The sequence below is a fragment of the Nerophis ophidion genome, linkage group LG27, assembly GCF_033978795.1.
Source record: "Nerophis ophidion isolate RoL-2023_Sa linkage group LG27, RoL_Noph_v1.0, whole genome shotgun sequence".
Classification (NCBI taxonomy): Eukaryota; Metazoa; Chordata; class Actinopteri; order Syngnathiformes; family Syngnathidae; genus Nerophis; species Nerophis ophidion.
The window spans coordinates 36,309,576-36,328,301 of NC_084637.1; the positions used below are offsets into that span (position 1 = coordinate 36,309,576).

Sequence of the window (18,726 nt, forward strand, 5' to 3'; positions counted from 1 at the left end):
TATTACACATATTTCAAATTATTGATACATTTTCCAGTTATTTTCTTACTTGGTAAAACGGTGACACAGGAAGTGAATTGTAAATAAACTACCGTACGCAGAAAATACATAGTCTTTTGAACGGTTCCTTTTGTTTAGTAAACGAGAAATTATTCGCAGTTGCAGTTTGTTTAGGAGCTGTTTCTTTTTATGCACATGCTAATGCTGGACTACAAAATTGGCTCAAAGGAAATGTAGCATTTGGATTCTCTTAAAAATAAAAAGAATTAAATTTTTTTATATAAACTTTTTGATTCACTTTTTCAGTTTTATTCTAAAACGTAAAGCAATTCAAGCTTTTTGCTTTTTCACTTTTTTTGTCCCAAATACCTATAAATACTTGTATTTTTTTTTTTGTATTGTTAAAATACTTTTGTGCTACAAAGGTTCTGTTTTTAGGTCAAAATATTAAAGCCACGGTCAAAGTACTGGGATATGGCACTACTTTTTAAAAAATGTTTACACTCTCCATCCATCTTCTTCCGAGGTCTGGTCGCGGGGGCAGCAGCCTAAGCAGGGAAACCCAGACTTCCCTCTCCCCAGCCACGTCGTCCAGCTCCTCCCGGGGGATCCCGAGGCGTTCCCAGTCCAGCCGGGAGGCATAGTCTTCCCAACGTGTCCTGGGTCTTCGTCTTGGCCTCCTACCGGTCGGACGTGCCTGTAACATTTCCCGTTCGGGTGTCTTCCGGGAGGAGCTCAAAGTAAAGCCGCTGCTCCTCCACATCGAGAGGACCCATATGAGGTGGTTCAGGCATTTGGCCAGGATGCCATTTGAATGGAAAGAAAAGAGGAAGATGTTTACACTGAAAACAAAATACATTTCTGAATAATTCCAACCAATAATTGTGTACATTTTAAAATATTCTGATCCACATTTTATCGTAAAACTTATACCAGTGATTGTTTCATTAAAACTACCCTATTTCCTTGAATTGCAGCCGGGGCGCTAATTAATTCAAAACCTCTTCTCACTCCTGCGCTTACCAAAGGCATGCGGTAAAAGTAAGCATGCGCTAATTTTTCTAAAACCTCTTCTCACTCCTGTGCTTACCAAAGGCATGCGTTAAAAGTAAGCATGCGCTAATAATTTTAAAACCTCTTCTCACTCCGGCATTTACCAAAGGCATGCAGTAAAAATTTGAGTGTGATGTAAGGATACCATCATGAAAAGCACATTTAATAATAATTTAAAAAAAAAACTGGGTCTTACCTTTACTTATAAATGAAGTCCATGCCAGCTCCTTCTGATCAAAAGCATTGATAACTTGTTTATAGAAGTATTCCTTACCTTTCTTCAGTTTTAAAAGTCTCTCTGTCTTGATGGAGATCTTCCTTTTATTACCTCCTTCAGCACATATCACATCACTCATTTCACTTCTTCAGCCGAGTAGTCGCAAGAAGGATCATTAGCGCCCTCTACCACCAGGAGTCGGGAGTTATTCAATGACTCACATTTGACAGACGCAGCTACGGTATTGTGACGGTCTCAAGCCGTCGTCCTGCGGGTTCCCAGGACCACCAAGGAAGGACATGGCTTGAGCAGTTTGACTTTGTTTTGTTTTTTTCAATAAAACCTCAGTACAGGTTGCTCTTCCGCGCCATCTCTTCGCTCGTTCGCCGTCTCCTCGCCGCCATCGTGCCCTGAGTGTCTGTCGGCTCCACAGGTATATTAATAAAACATAGCTATTTACTGTTCTGCTTACCGGTATTGAAATCAGCCTCCTCCATTTTGAAAATGATGACAGGGGAAGTGTCCCTCGTGATGTCACGAGTTTGAGCAGGCGGTAATACTAAGCATGCGCTAATTATTTTGGGAAGCGTGGCAGTAATTCAAGACAGGCGCATACTTTTGAACGGCTCTTTTAAGGAGCCGTTAATTGATCCATATCTAATATATAAATCACAGGCTCATCCTACTGTGTGTGAATACTAAACACTAATCTATTTTCTTCTTGTATAAATAGACCCAATATGCCAGACTATTAATTTATAAATAATTATAAATAATATTAACTGTGAAAGGTGACTTGTCCAGGGTGTAACCCGCCTTCCGCCCGATTTTAGCTGAGATAGGTGCCAGCGCCCCTGCGACCCCAAAGTGAATAAGCGGTAGAAAATGGATGGATGGATAATTAATAATTTATTATGATGAATTATTTATAAATTAATTGCAAAACTTGCACAATGACAATGATGGTCATTTTGCATCTTATGTCACGTGACACTGCAGTCACGTGATTAACACAGCCCGCGAAAAGTATGTTAATCAAGCCGGAAGTGTTTGGCTTCAGAGAACACTACATTACAGGTAAGAATTGTGAATATTTCCCTTGGTTTTTAACAGCAAGAAAAGATGGGGAAATGACGTTATTAGTGTTAGTAAGTTAGTAACATTCTAAAAATGACGATAGGGAAGAAATATAGGAGTTCATGTCAAGTGGGGATTTGTTTTTGTGTAGGTGAATTTTCTGCCGCCACGTCACTCAGACGCAAACAAGTCAACATGGAGGATGATACTAACTAAGGTAAGGTTAAAGTCCTTTCCTTTGGGGATGGAAGTACAAAGTAGCGATGGTCAGATGAAGCCTCATGACGATTTGAAGTTTGAGCCAATTTGTTCGAGAATTTCTCCCCGCTTCGGCCCCAAACACCACCTGCTGGCCAAATGTTAAATTACAAACAGCTGTATCTTAACCACATGATGTGTGATGCATTCATTGACTTTTACTGCATGTTATCATAGCTCTTGGAAGTGAGGTGAATTACAATACACGTTATTTTTAGGCCATATCGCGATACACGAAATATATCTCGATGTTTTGCCTTAGCCTTGAAATAACACACGATGCATATAATCACAGCAGTATGATGATTCTATGTGTCTACATCAAAACATTCTTGTTCATACTGCGTAAATATATGCTCATTTTAAACTTTCATGCAGAGAGGGAAATCACAACTACCGTGTTTCCTTGAATTGCCGCCGGGCGTATAGTATGCGCCTGCCTTGAATAACCGCCGGGTCAAACTCGTGACGTCACGAGTGACACTTTCCCTGTCATTTTCAAAATGAAGGAAGCTGATTTCAATACCGGTAATTTGAAATCGCATAAAAGGAAGAAGATTAAGAGCTATTCAGTAGGATTTATAGGGACGGCGTGGCAGAGTGGCCGTGCGCAACCCGAGGGGCCCTCGTTCAAATCCCACATATCAATCAATCAATCAATGAATGTTTATTCATATAGCCCCAAGTCACAAATGTCTCAAAGGACTGCACAAATCATTACGACTACAACATCCTCGGAAGAACCCACAAAAGGGCAAGAAAAACTCACACCCAGTGGGCAGGGAGAATGCTGACTGAGAGGACCTCAGATGTGGGCAACCCCCCCCCTCTTGGGGACCGAAAGCAACGGATGTCGAGCGGGTCCAACATGATACTGTGAAAGTTCAATCCATAGTGGCTCCAACCCAGCCGCGAGAGTTCAGTTCAAGCGGATCCAAGACAGCATAGACAGACCTAGTACCAACCTCGTCACGTCCGTTGTGTCCTTGAGCAAAACACTTCACCCTTGCTCCTGATGGGTGCTGGTGGGCGCCTTGCATGGCAGCTCCCTCCATCAGTGTGTGAATGTGTGTGTGAATGGGTAAATGTGGAAGTAGTGTCAAAGCGCTTTGAGTACCTTGAAGGTAGAAAAGCGCTATACAAGTACAACCCATTGCCTTGCATGGCAGCTCCCTCCATCAGTGTGTAAATGTGTGTGTGAATGGGTAAATGTGGAAGTAGTGTCAAAGCGCTTTGAGTACCTTGAAGGTAGAAAAGCGCTATACAAGTACAACCCATTGCCTTGCATGGCAGCTCCCTCCATCACTGTGTGAATGTGTGTGTGAATGGGTAAATGTGGAAGTAGTGTCAAAGCGCTTTGAGTACCTTGAAGGTAGAAAAGCGCTATACAAGTACAACCCATTGCCTTGCATGGCAGCTCCCTCAATCAGTGTGTGAATGTGTGTGTGAAGGGGTTAATGTGGAAGTAGTGTCAAAGCGCTTTGAGTACCTTGAAGGTAGAAAAGCGCTATACAAGTACAACCCATTTATCATTTAAGGTCCAAGCTATTGTATACCGGTATGCTAAAAAGAACAGTAAGCAGCTATGTTTTGTTAATACACCGTACCTCCTGTGTCAAATATGAGTCATTAAATGACTCCCGCCTCCTGGTAGTAGAGGGGGCTAGTGATCCTTCTTGCGACTTCTCGGCTGCAGAAGAAGTGACAACAAGTGTAGTGATATGTGCTGGGAACGGATATGACGCGGGGGGTGCACGATGGACCTTTTAGGATGTAACACCACTACTCCTATGCTGGCTATGTAAACAACTGGGCTGAAATAAAACATGTTCCAATCATAAATACCCTGTGTATTATTTATACAATAACACTTCATGGTGGCAGCGGTGGGATAAAGAGATCACTCACGGAGCTGAACGAGAGGGGGGAGTTGTCCGTGGATAATTCTGTCGTCGCCCGCACTACATGTGAGGAGCCGAGCTAACTGATAGCAGCGGTCTGCACGTCGGGAGAAACCCAAACGAGAGCACGCTATGGCTACACACCTACCGATCATGAACTGGACCAGCAAGAGTGAGCAGCGTGTGTTTATTTTTTACTCTCGCTTGCACTTTTAACACGGAGGATTACATATCTAAAATAAAACAGTTTTCTAAACTGGACTTTCAATCGAAGCAGGAGGTAATAAAGGAAGATCTCCATTGAGACAGAAAGACTTTTAAAACTGAACAAAGATAAGGAATACTTCTATAAACAAGTTATTGATGCTTTTGATTAGAAGGAGCTGCGCATGGACTTCATTTATAAGTAAAAGTAAGACCATAATAACATTTTTTTTAATTAAATGTGCTTTTCATGATGGTATCCTTACATCACACTCAAATTTTTAAGCGCAGACATAAATTTACCGCATGCCTTTGGTAAGTGCCGTAGTGAGAAGAGGTTTTGAAATAATTAGCGCATGCTTGCTTTTACCGCATGCCTTTGGTAAGCGCCGGAGTGAGAAGAAGTTTTAAATTAATTAGCGCTCCGGCCGCAATTCAAGGAAATACGGTAAGTCAATTGACCAAAACTGTATTTATAAACAGTTATTAAGCAGTGGCACAGACATTCATGTTGTTTCAAAACATAAAGTGCAAGATTGTCAGAGACATTTTAAAACAAGCTATTAGTGCACTTATGTGCATTATGTCACTCAGATGACATGTCAAAACATGTCATCTGAGTGACATGTAAAGGGCACTTTTTGTACAGAACGTAACTACAATACTTTAAAACAAATAAAGTGCACTTCTGTGCATGATGTCACACAAGATATTTCAAATACTGTCAAACAAAAATGAGCTGCATATTAGGAAATCAAATCGCTATGCGGTAGGTTACTGCGGACGTCATCTCCTTATGTTGTTGACTATTTTTTTCCTACGGTGTTGATGTGGAAATGGTTTACTCTGCATTTTGTTGGTGTGGCACCGAACGGAGATCTTGACATGCGGAGTGATCACTCTTCATTCTACAGCAGGTGGCTTTTCAAATGATGATACGTATCAGCAGTAATGCTACTTTTTTTAGCAACTCTTTTACCCCACACTTGACAAATTACGATGTTCTGTTCGACATATTCCCACTTTAAGCCAAACCACCACCGGATGATGCACCCCCTGCTGTTTTTCTTGGGAATTAATTCTTCCTTCATTTGATACCAGATTCGCATCTTCTTTCTCTCATATTACCACTCGCACCACAGCTAACGCTACCCATGCTGCTACCTCTCTGCTTTGCGAGGGCATTTACATATGTGTGTGACGTATGTAAGAAGATGCGCTTGCTGTCTCTGAGAAGGAGAGACAACGAAGAGTGGGAAGAGCCTGTAGTGTAATGCCAGCAGCTAAAAGCAACTGTGTGAGAATGTACAGTCGAATATCACGACATAGTCATTTTCTATATTGCACATTGACGAACCCGCGATATATCGAGTATATCGATACATTGCCCATCCCTATATACAAGTATAACCCATTTAAAGTTAAAAAGGTAAAGTACCAATGATGAATTATTCTCTGCATTTGACCCATCACCCTTGATCACCTCCTGGGAGGTGAGGGGAGCAGTGAGCAGCAGTGCTGGCTGCGCCCGGGAATCATTTTTGGTGATTTAACCCACAATTCCAACCCTTGATGCTTAGTGCCAAGCGGGGATGTAATGGGTCCCATTTTTATAGTCTTTGGTATGACCAACCCACTGATCTCAGGACGGACACTCTAACCACTATTTACCATAACCCATTTATTTTCTGGCGCATTTAAATATCAATAAACCCACATCAGCAATTATAACATATCTTATGTTGTACTGTCAAAATAAAAATTGCAAAAAACATATTAAACGTGAAAAAAATAAAGAAATAAAACATCTGAACTCACAATCTGTAGAACCCATTCGAGCTTCCAGGGTTGACCGACATCATCTCACAAGATGTTGTTTCTCTTTAAATATCCTTCTTGAAAACGGCCTTTCAAATATATGTGTTGTCTTGTTTAATCTTGTTTAATGTTTAAAATATGCAGACGAGGCGTGTTGGCTGACTTCTTAAAGTTTACTTCTCATGGTACTCATCAAAAACGTTCTGCTGGCTATACGGGGCTATTGCGCATGCTCTTCACTACTGTGGCATCCTGGGTAATGTAGTTCTTATGTTCCTGGCTCATAACATCTCAATGTATATCTGCCTTAGGCCATCTAGAAGGCCTCACTGACAACAACTCGTGATTTGATTGGCTATTGCAAATGTCTATCAACTGTATGTGCCCGTTCACTTACAGTGCACGAGACGCCCGCATTGTTGATTCTGAAGGCTTCGGGCAGATTTGGTACAGCATGGCAACATAAGCTAGCTGAATTCTGATTGGCTAAACATTCTACAACCTAAAAACAACAGCACTGGAAAGAGCATAATATGACATGAAGAGAATATGAATACTTTTAGATATTTAGGGTAAGTAAATAAAGTACTTTTGTCTTTAATTATGATCATGATTTCTGGTTATGACAGGCCAGCAGAGAAGGCCTTGCTGGCCCTGACAGCACACCACTGCCTTTGACCAAATGGTTTTGCTAATTAAATTAACACATGTATAGGAAAATGTTTTTAATATTTAGTGTGCTTGTATTTTGTCAACATTATACTATGATATGGCAGGTTGTGAAATGTTTTACTGTCACATTGGGAAAATGGGCGGAAGATGACACCAAGGTCTTGTTCACACTGCAGGTCAAGTCCGATTTTTTTTGCCCACATGCGACCTGTATCGTATTTTTTCATGGCAGCATGAACACTGCAATTCCGAATTTTTCAAATCCGACCGATCAATCAAAGTTTATTTATAGAAGAGTTAACCACAAGTGTCTCAAAGGGCTGCACAAGCCACAACGACATCCTCGGCTCAGATTCCACATCATGGCAAGAAAAAAACTCAACCCAGTGGGATACAATGAGAAACTTTGAAGGGGACCGCAGGTGTGGGCACCCCCCACCGCCTGGACGACCGGTGCAATGGATGTCGAGTGGATCTAGTTAATAATGTGAGAGTCCAGTCCATAGTGGGGCCAGCAGGGGATCATCTTGAGTGGAGACAAGTCAGCAGCACAAAGACGTCCCTAATTGATGCACAGAAGAGTGGTCCACTTTCAACAGCGAACGCCGCCTGATAACCTCTCTACGCAGGGGAGGGGGGGAAACCAGAAAAGAGACGGCAGATCAACTGGCCTAAAAGGGGGGTCTTTTGGAAGGCTAGAGTATAAAAATAGGTTTTAAGATGGGACCTAAATACTTCTACTGAGGTAGCATCTCTCACTGTTACCGGTGGAGCATTCCAGAGTACTGGAGCCTGAATAGAATGCGCTCTATTGCCCGCAGACTTATTTTGGGCTCTGAGAATCACTAATAAGCCGGAGTTCTTAGAACGCAGATTTCCGACCGGTACTTATGGTACAATCCAATCCGCATGATAGGATGGCGCTAGACCGTTAAATGTTTTATACGTATCGCTAAAATTCGCTCCATTATGTCCACTAAAAACGCCGAGATCATTATCCATGTGTTTGTTACGTCTCGTCTCGATTACTGTAACGTATTATTTTCTGGTCTCCCCATGTCTAGCATTAAAAGATTACAGTTGGTACAAAATGCGGCTGCTAGACTTTTGACAAGAACAAGAAAGTTTGATCATATTACGCCTGTACTGGCTCACCTGCACTGGCTTCCTGTGCACTTAAAATGTGACTTTAAGGTTTTGCTACTTACGTATAAAATACTACACGGTCCAGCTCCATCCTATCTTGCCGATTGTATTGTACCATATGTCCCGGCAAGAAATCTGCGTTCAAAAGACTCCGGCTTATTAGTGATTCCTAGAGCCCCAAAAAAGTCTGCGGGCTATAGAGCGTTTCCCGTTCGGGCTCCAGTACTCTGGAATGCCCTCCCGGTAACAGTTCGAGATGCTACCTCAGTAGAAGCATTTAAGTCTCACCTTAAAACTCATCTGTATACTCCAGCCTTTAAATAGACCTCCTTTTTAGACCAGTTGATCTGCCGCTTCTTTTCTTTTTTCTCCTATGTCCCCCCCTCCCTTGTGGAGGGGGTCCGGTCCGATGACCATGGATGAAGTACTGGCTGTCCAGAGTCGAGATCCAGGATGGACCGCTCGTCGGGACCCAGGATGGACCGCTCGCCTGCGTATCGGTTGGGGACATCTCTACGCTGCTGATCCGCCTCCGCTTGACACGGTTTCCTGTGGACGGGACTCTCGCTGCTGGAGCCACTATGGATTGAACTTTCACAGTATCATGTTAGACCCGCTCGACATCCATTGCTTTTGGTGCCCTAGAGGGGGGGGTTGCCCACATCTGAGGTCCTCTCCAAGGTTTCTCATAGTCAGCATTGTCACTGGCGTCCCACTGGATGTGAATTCTCCCTGCCCACTGGGTGTGAGTTTTCCTTGCCCTTTTGTGGGTTCTTCCGAGGATGTTGTAGTCGAAATGATTTGTTCAGTCCTTTGAGACATTTGTGATTTGGGGCTATATAAATAAACATTGATTGATTGATTGATAGTAAACCTTTAAATTTGTATCTTAAATGCAGTGGAAGCCAGTGCAGGTGAGTCAGTATAGGTATTTATGTATTGAGGTTTATAAATGTATATACAATATAGGCGTAATATGATAAAACCTTCTTGTTGTCTAGCAGCCGCATTTTGTACCAACTGTAATGTTTTAATGCTAGACATAGTCAATGCCTCTTTTCGTATGTGGATACAAATCAGATATGTATCCGTTGCAACTACAGTCTGAACGATCAAGTTGCGTATTGAGTCATCAAAAAGTGATAAGCGTCATAATTCAAATTCACCAAAATAAAAAGTTGACAAATGAGCAGAAAACAAGCGAAAATAAAGTTTTTAGAAACTCACGTCAATGTCCCGCCTCTCCTGGCTCTGACTGCTCGCCCACAAAAATGCCACACAAACTGCGAGAGCCAAAATGCTTGCTCACTTCCTTCCTAATCTTTTATGTGCAATAATTAGGTTCAGAAAATGTTGACTTAAATTGCGGCAGGACTGAGACCTACACTGCACCACATGTGATGTCATGACATCATGTCTTGACTGCATGCGGGTCAGATTGCGTGCACATTAGACATTGCGTTCTTTTTTTAATACAAACCACAACATAAAAAGATCGGATTTGACAAAAACGGCCGATTTGGACGTCTGTCAGCCATAGATATGAATGAACGGATAGATGACACATGTCTTTGAGACGCAAGTTTATGGGCCAAAGTGCCTAAACTTTCGGAGGTTTTAGAAGGCAAGAAAGCTCAATCAATCAATATCCTTTATTTAACCAGCTAAAACCTTATTGAGATTAACATCTATTTTCCAAGAGTGACCTGGCCAAAAGGACAGCAAAACAAGGTTACAGAAATACATATGAAAACAAAAGAAACACAGTCACACATCACAATTGAAAATAAATTACTTACATATATTAACAAAAAACATGTAGTAGCTCGAAACAATGTTCAACATGTTTCAGCAAAAACAACTTAAAAACAAGTACAATGCCCAATAGAAACAGTTTCAATATGTCTATCCATGCAACGTGCACTAAATCCAAAATACGGAAATGATGCAATACTGCATTTGTCAGTCGCTAAAGCTTTGAAGACATATTATTAATAATTAAATGTAATACCTTTAGAATATTTAATAATACTAATATTCAATAAACTATCAAAATACTGTATAGTCATAATTACGAATGTAAAATCCCACGTTACGATATTATCACGGTGTCAAGGCCACAGTAGGAGATTATTGTGGTAAATGTCCAAAAAATAGACCTAAAAATGCCCGTGTGTAAAATGAAGTGGTATAAATGTTTAGGAAAAACATACCTACTGTAATTGAACACAAACATAATGCCAAAATGTTATGCTCATATTTATTACTACAAACATGTATTTTTTTAGTGCAAAGAATCGTACGAGAACGTCCACTGTTTCAAGCAAATATTACAAAAACGCACATTGAGCGTCTTCAAAGTGGCAATGTAAATTTTCAGTGTGAAACAATAATGTTCACTTTATTCTCTTTCAAATTTTACACGTCCTCTGCATTGGACTTGTTTATATCATTCTGGAATATGCTGTTTCTAAGAAAAGTTAACAAACAATTTTTAACTTTTACTAATGTAAATACCTCGCAATCTGATGTTTGGATTAGTTAGCTTCAAATATCTGCAGTCCCTTCCAAGGTTTCTCGTTGTTCCAATTGGGTTGTGTTTTCTCTTACCCTGATGTTGGATCTGAGCCGAGGATGTCGTTGTGGCTTGTGCATCCCTTTGAGACACTTGTGATTAAGGGCTAAATAAATGAATTTTGATTGAAATCTCTTTTCTGGGTGATGGTTTGTGAGGTGGCGACTTGTCCAGGGTGTATCCTGCCTTCTGACTGAGCACAGCTCGATAGACTCCAGCCTCCCCTGCAACATGAAGAGAGACAAGGTGGTGGAAAAAATGGATGGATGGATTGCGGATTCATCAAGAAGTTTTCAGTTTATCTTATTTCCCGCGATTTACTGTTTTTTTTTGTGATTTCCGTCTGTGTGCTGCGACTGGCTGGCTGTGTCGCCTTGGGAACGCCCGAGACAAATGCCGTGCGCTTTGCTTTGGAGAATGCAGACTTTCTTACCTCCGCCAAAGAGGTTATGTCTTTGCCAGGTTTGTTTGCCTGTTTGTTAGCAACATAACTCAGAAAGTTATGGACAGATTTTGATAAAATGCCTGAAAACAACAATACTCCTCATCTACTATGAACGCACTTCACTTCCTGCTTACGGCATTCCGAGCCCTCCCCTTGCCAGTCCGGCGCTGTGCATTTGATTCTGGTAGATGTAGATTGTTTTCAGACCCGGCCAACGCTAAAGCAGCAGTAAAAATCTACACACCAAGTTTTTGTTTAAAACCGTCACGTGTCACGGTATTAGTGTTAAGACTTTCTAACCGAAATACCGGTATATACAAAACCGTTAAACCCCTAGTAATAATAAATGTATTTATAAGTGAATCATAGCCCCTGAATCGTAATCAAATCATGAGGTGCCCAAAGATTTCCACCGTAATCTGTCACCACCAAAGACTTCCGAAACTAATTTGGTTGTGTCAACACTGTAATGAAAAACAAGCCCCTTTTAAGTGACTGATTATTTTTCAATTATGACGGGAAATAGTTGCGGACTGGGCCTTTGTGGTTATTTTTATTCATTCAGCTCAGGAGTTTCCCGTCTATCGAAAATGTTTTATTCTTTTTCTGGAAAAAGCCTGACGTTGTCATGATTGTGCAGGTGCAGATTATTTAAGGCCCGCCTCTCAGCCACGCTGCAGACATTAGGTTTTCTTGTTTCCTCTTGTTAACAAAAGGCAAGCATGGAGTCACATGTTTTTCATGAATGGGCTTTGGGTTGCATCCACTTGGAACTTGCGCTTAGTAGTTTCCTGGGTGTGGATTGTATTTGTCTTTCCTTCACGATTGCATTCCAATTTCATACAAAGTATCAGTCCAAACCAGTCCAAGGTGTAATGAGGACAAGCATTACATGAATGGATGGTCAATCCAAATTTATGAATGCCTACTTTATTAGGTACATCTGTTTAATGTAATGTAAAAGGATAATAGGGCAATAGAAGAACATAAGGTTTCATTTCCATATGCATGCCAAGCATGCTTGCTGAGTTCCCCATACGCTGAAAGCTGACACTTAATGCAGTGACCTCATCACATACATGAGGTCTGAGATGTATTAGCATGTCAGGCTGAAAAAGAAATGCGAGGCACAACTTTGTTTTCCACAAATACATATGGTGTATTTCCAATCTACCAATACCACATTTATGATAAATGCCTGTGCGACAGCATTCTGGCCCTTTAAGCCTCCTTCCATCGCTCATATTAGACTCATGAGGGAGTTTTGCAATATGTAGAACATCTGAAACTTACTCCACCCAGACCGAAGCCTCAAAAATGTGTCGTGCTAAGACGAGAGACATAGCTGGTGTTCTTTCATCACTTGGGAAAGGCAGATTGCATCATTTCTATTTTTGCTTTTTTTACCGTTAATGTGCAACACAGGCAGGTTTCCTGTGGCTATTGTACTTTGGGAGGTGTGGAAACAAATGGGACCCATGACAGGAGTTCCTGCACATAAAAGCAGATAATAGAGGTTCGACAAAGAATTCTCCTATTACATTATGTTATAAATCCATGCGTAGATAAGATAAAATGAGTAAACTAAATAAAAAAAAACTTACATCAACCAAATATTTGATGTGTAATCCATGCTGGATGTGTCATATCAAGTTTCATTTGGATTTGATCAAGTAAAGATAAAGTCTTGAAACATCCAGATACTGCAGCTGTGTTCTAATGACTCTGCCTTGTAATAGGCTGAGGTGTCCCGATTCAATTGATATCAGCCAAAAAAACATAGATTATATCAGCTTTCATGTAAAATCTCTGATCTAAGCGCTCGGAGACAAGCATGAAACCTGCACTTTTTTTTCAATTTTGCCTATCAGTCACAATCATTATAAGAGACAAGAACACACGTCATTTTTTAATTTTTATTCATTTTTTTACGATTTTAACAGTGGTGGGCAGTTAGGGCCAGCAAGGCCTTCTATGCTGGCCTAACATAACCCCAAATCCATCCATCCATCCATTTCTACCGCTTATTCCATTTTGGGGTCGCGGGGGGCGCTGGCGCCTATCTCAGCTACAATCGGGCGGAAGGCAGGGTACACCCTGGACAAGTCGCCACCTCATCGCAGGGCCAACACAGATAGACAGACAACATTCACACTCACATTCACACACTAGGGCCAATTTAGTGTTGCCAATCAACCTATCCCCAGGTGCATGTCTTTGGAAGTGGGAGGAAGCCGGAGTACCCGGAGGGAACCCACGCATTCACGGGGAGAACATGCAAACTCCACACAGAAAGATCCCGAGCCTGGATTTGAACCCAGGACTGCAGGACCTTCGTATTGTGAGGCAGACGCACTAACCCCTCTGCCACCGTGAAGCCCATAACCCCAAATCATGATCATAATTAAAGATACAATCTTTTTTTTAATTTACTTTCCCTAAATATCTAAAATTATTCATATTCTCTTGATGTCATAGTATGCTCATTCCAGTAGTGTTAATTTTAGTTGTAGTTTTTGTCCAATCAGAATTTAGCTAGTTTATGTTGCCATGCTGTACCAAATCTGCCAGACGCCTTCAAAATCCACAATGCAGGCATCAGTGAACGAGCACATACCGGTGATAGACAGTTGCTATAGCCAATCAGATCACGAGTTGTTGTCAGTAAGGCTTTCCAGATGGCCTCACGTTGAACGTGACCTTTACGCGTCCTGTGATTGGATACTTACCGGGACCGTTAGCGGATGAATTTGAGAACTTCCTGGCCACAAACCCTTTTTGCAAATGTGCTGCTTGGTCCTGTCAGCTGTTTGGTTGTCTTGTGATGCACAGCTGCTTCCAATGATAGGTGATGGAGGAAAAGGGTCAGTGTTAACACGACATATCTCACATGACTGAGTGCCACTTGCTGGTCAAGAGTTCTGCACAAAGACGCCAATACTTAGTCTTGCTTTCATCAGTGACTTTTCTACTTCACGCTACTTTAGCCCTTCATTATTCAGGGAAGCAAACGTAATTACTTAAGTGCTTGTGCATTGCTCGCTATGAGGAAGTAGAAGCGCATGATTCCTTGCAGTGACAAAATGTAAGAACACTACTAGGGTTGAGCGATATATCGAATATACTCGATATATCGCGGGTTTGTCTCTGTGCAATATAGAAAATAACTATCGTAATATTCGAGTATATGTCCTCACACAGTTACTTTTAGCTACGGGCATTACATTACAGGCTATTATTACTCTTTCTTGTATCTGCTTCTCACAGAGACATAGAACAAGCGCACCTTCTTACATTCGTCACATACTGACGCGCGTGCGACGTCACACGCCCTCTCAGAGCAAAGAGGTAGCGACATGGGTAACGTTGGCAGTGGCAGGTGCTAACGGAGCGGTGCGAGTGGTAATACGAGAGAAAGAAGGTGCGGATCTAGTAACAAATGAAGGAATAATCAATTCCCAGGAAAAACAGCACAGGGTCCATCGTCTTGCGGTGGTTTGGCTTTAAGTGGGAAGATGTTTTACAAGTATGCGGCAAAAGCGTTGCTACAAAAAGTAGCACCACTGCTAATTTGTAGCACCATTTGAAAAGTCACCTGCTAGAGAATGAAAAGTGCTTGAAACTCCGCATGCCAACATCTCGGCCGGTGCCACACCCAACAAAATGCCCAAGCAACCATTTCCACATCAACACCGTATGAAAAATATAGTCAACAACAGAAGGACATAACGTCAGTAACAGTAACTTACCACTTAGCGAAAAACATACACTATTTGTTTTCCTTTTCTGCAGCTCATTTTATTTGACAGTTGTTGAAATAGCTTGTGTGACATCATGCACAAAAATGCACTTTACATGTTTTAAACTATTGTAGTAGCGTTCCGTTCAAAAAGTGCACTTTAATTTAGTGTTTTTGTGATACATCATCTTAGTGACATCATGCACGAAAGTGCACTTTATATGTTTTAAACTATTGTACAGTAGAGGTGCTCTGTACAAAAAGTTCACTTTAATTTAGTGTTGTTTTGATACGTCATCTTAGTGACATCATGCACAAAAGTGCACTAATAGCTTGTTTTAAAATGTCTGACAATCTTGCACTTTCTGTTTTGAAAATTACATGAATGTTTGTGCCACTGCTTAATAACTGTTTAATAAATACAGTTTTGGTAAATTGACTTAGTTTTGATTTCCCTCTCTGCATAAATGTTTAAAATTAGCATATATTAATGCAGTATGAACAAGAATGTTTTGATGTAGACACATAGAATCATCATACTGCTGTGATTACATGCATCAAGTGTTCATTCAAGGCTAAGGCAAAATATCGAGCTGTATATCGTGATTCGTGACATGGCCTAAAAATATCGAGATATTAATAAAAGGCCATATCGCCCAGTCCTAAGCACCACCAACGTCTACTGTAGCATACATTGCCAATAGTGATGTCACAAATGCATAGCTCAACTTACGAACCATTGCTATCGCGTTTCACAACCAAGTTCATAACTCACAACACTCATATTTTAAACCAGCCCATTGAAATTATTTGAAATCGATTTAACCCAAAACACCACAATTTTAACACGTAACATGCTTTTTAAAAAGAAAAACTAACTTTTGGATAAAAAATATTGTTGGAAAAACATTACAATCGCATGTAGTACAAAAAAAATTGATTACAATCCAAATTCAGAATTTTTTATTCCATTCTTAAAGGGATGCCTGATTTTGGGGAATTATTTTTTGAAAAATACAATCAAATTTGGTATTTTTGGCATTTCCTTATTTTTATTATTATAATTTTTTTTTAAGACTAACATTTTTGGATTAAAAAGCAGTGGCAGCAAGCTCCACAGGGGCCGTGCAAGGGCACTATTGAAATTGCTGTTTTCTCTTCTATACGTTTGGACGCCTTTTTGAGGCCCTTAACATGCATGGAAAGTCCCCATATTTTGAAGGTGTGTCAGAAAATTGTAATATGTTTGGTGTCCCAAAAATTTAAATTTGGGTCTAGGTGTTGGGTGGGATGCAACTGCATAACTACTGTGGTGCCTTTATCGCCCTCTTGTGGTGAAAAATCTGTGAAAGTAATAACTTCCTTACACATCCTCCAATCTTCCTGAAATTTTTGACAGTTGGTTGGGGTGTTGGGTGGCTCGCAACTGCATGACTATTGCGGCGCCTTTATTGACCCTTTTTGGTGAAAATCTACAACATTCATAACTTGCTACAGTCTTCCTGAAAATTTTGTTGGTGGGTCGGAGTATTGGGTGAAATGCAACTGCATTACTGCAGGGGCGCCATTATCGCCCTTTTGTGATAGAAATTAATAACAGCCTTACACGTGCTCTGATCTTCCTGAAATGTTTTATGGTGGGTTGGGGTGTTGAGTGGGATGCAACTGAACGACGACTGACGCGCCTTTATTGCCCCCTTGTGGTGGAATGCTATAACTGACATAAGTTCCTTACACATGCTCCGATATTTCTGAAATTTCTGATGGTGGGTCAGGGTTTTGGAGGGGACCGCTACTGCATTACTACTGTGGTGCCAATATTTCCCCCCAGTGGTGAAAATGTATAACTGTCACAACGTCCTTCCACATGTTCCAATCCTTCTGAAATGTTCTTATGGTGGGTCATGGTGGTGCCTTGTGGTAAAATATGACACTTTCTTGCACATGCTCTGACCCTCCTGAAATTTTTGGTGGTGTGTCAGGGCATCAGGAAGGACTTAACCGCATGCATCATACGGGCCTGCCGACTAGCATATATTCTACGGTGCAAGCGGGGCAAGGGTCCTTTAACGCTGCTCTCCGCTTTAATTGATATTATTATTATTATTATTATTTATACTGTTGCTTGTATTTTTTTGTATTGTACTTTAGAGAATTGTATTTGTATGTCTCCTCTATTACTTAGTATGTTTTTATCCTAAGTATCGTAAAACTGGGATTGGGTTGGAGTTGGGGTTAGATCTTGTAACGGTACAGTGGGAGAAGGAGATGGCACGGAGACAGTGGCGTCATTAGCTGGCAGCGTGTCTGTTAAAATAAACATGTGTGTAAAGTGTGTACGTAATCCAAATGAATCTGGTGTGACTTTGTGTAACAAGTATGCGAGGGTTGTTACCAGGGGGTGTTGAAGGTGCGCATTAAAATCAAGGCGGAAGTCCAGATAGGGCAAGGCAGGCTCGGAAGTCCAAAGACAGGCAGAAGGTCAAAGGCTGGAGTGAGACGTTGTAGTCAGCGGGCAGGCGTGCGGTCGAGATCCAGAAAGACAGCAGAGAGCCCAGAGGGGATCCGGCAAGATGAGACGCACAGCTCGACAACAGGGAAGAAAGACGGGTTGCTGGAAGAACATAAAAAGCAAGAAAGCACATAGGCACGGAACGCTGTAGACCAGGAGTCTCAAACTCAATTTACCTGGGAGCCACTGGATGCAGAAAAATCCAACATGTACTTTTTAACAAATTCACCTTCTTTGAATGGCTTTCCCGCCCTAGCAACATACTTGCCAACTCTCGCGATCTTTCCGGGAAACACCCGAATATCAGTGGCCCTCCCGACAATCTCCCGGGGCATTCATTCTCCCGGTTATCACCCAGACAACAATATTAAGGGCATGCCGTGATGGCACTGACTTTAGCGTCCTCTACAACCTGTCGTCCCGTCCGCTTATCCATCATACAAACAGTGTGCCGGCCCAATCACATATTGTATAAGGCTTCGGCAGACCCACGGAAGTGGCTGCAAGACATACATAGAATCAAATGCAGCCCTAACTCTTCCGGGCTACAATAGGGGGGCGGGGTGGTGTATATTGTATCCCGGAAGAGTTAGGGCTGCATGGGATTCTGGGTATTTGTTCTGTTGTGTTTATAATGTGTTACGGTGCGGATGTTCTCCCAAAATGTTTTTGTCATTCTTGGTTGGTGTGGGTTCACAGTGTGGCACATATTTGTAACAGTGTTAAAGTTGTTTATACGGCCACCCTCAGTGTGACCTGTGTGGTTGTTGATCAACTATGTCTTGTAGTTGCTTACTGCGTCTACAGAAGCCAAATAAAACATGTAGCTGGGCTGGCACGCTGTTCTTACAGGTTGTAGAGGACGCTAAAAGCAGTGTCTCCACGGTGCCCGCTTAATATTGTTGACTGGGTAAAATTCGGGAGGATAATTATGCCTGGAGGGGCACTGAAAGTTGGGAGTCTTCCGGAAAAATCGAGGGTATGCAAGTCTGACGCTGTAAAGTGCCATTCATATAAAACTCGCTGGCCGCACCAACATTAAATTTTCACATTTAGGGGCGGGCCGCAAACAGCCCGCAGGCTGCCTGTCCGAGACCCCTGCTGTAGAC

The 18,726-nt window shown here is 41.6% G+C and overlaps 1 long non-coding RNA gene across 1 annotated transcript in view; it reads left to right on the forward strand.

The window, feature by feature from the left end:
- Positions 1-2,296: 2,296 nt before the first annotated feature.
- Positions 2,297-18,726, forward strand: part of LOC133544030 (uncharacterized) — a 91,155-nt gene continuing 74,725 nt past the window's right edge. The window contains exons 1-2 of the long non-coding RNA XR_009804573.1: positions 2,297-2,347; positions 2,499-2,564. This is a non-coding gene — a long non-coding RNA (uncharacterized LOC133544030). The remainder of the gene's footprint in view (positions 2,348-2,498; positions 2,565-18,726) is intronic.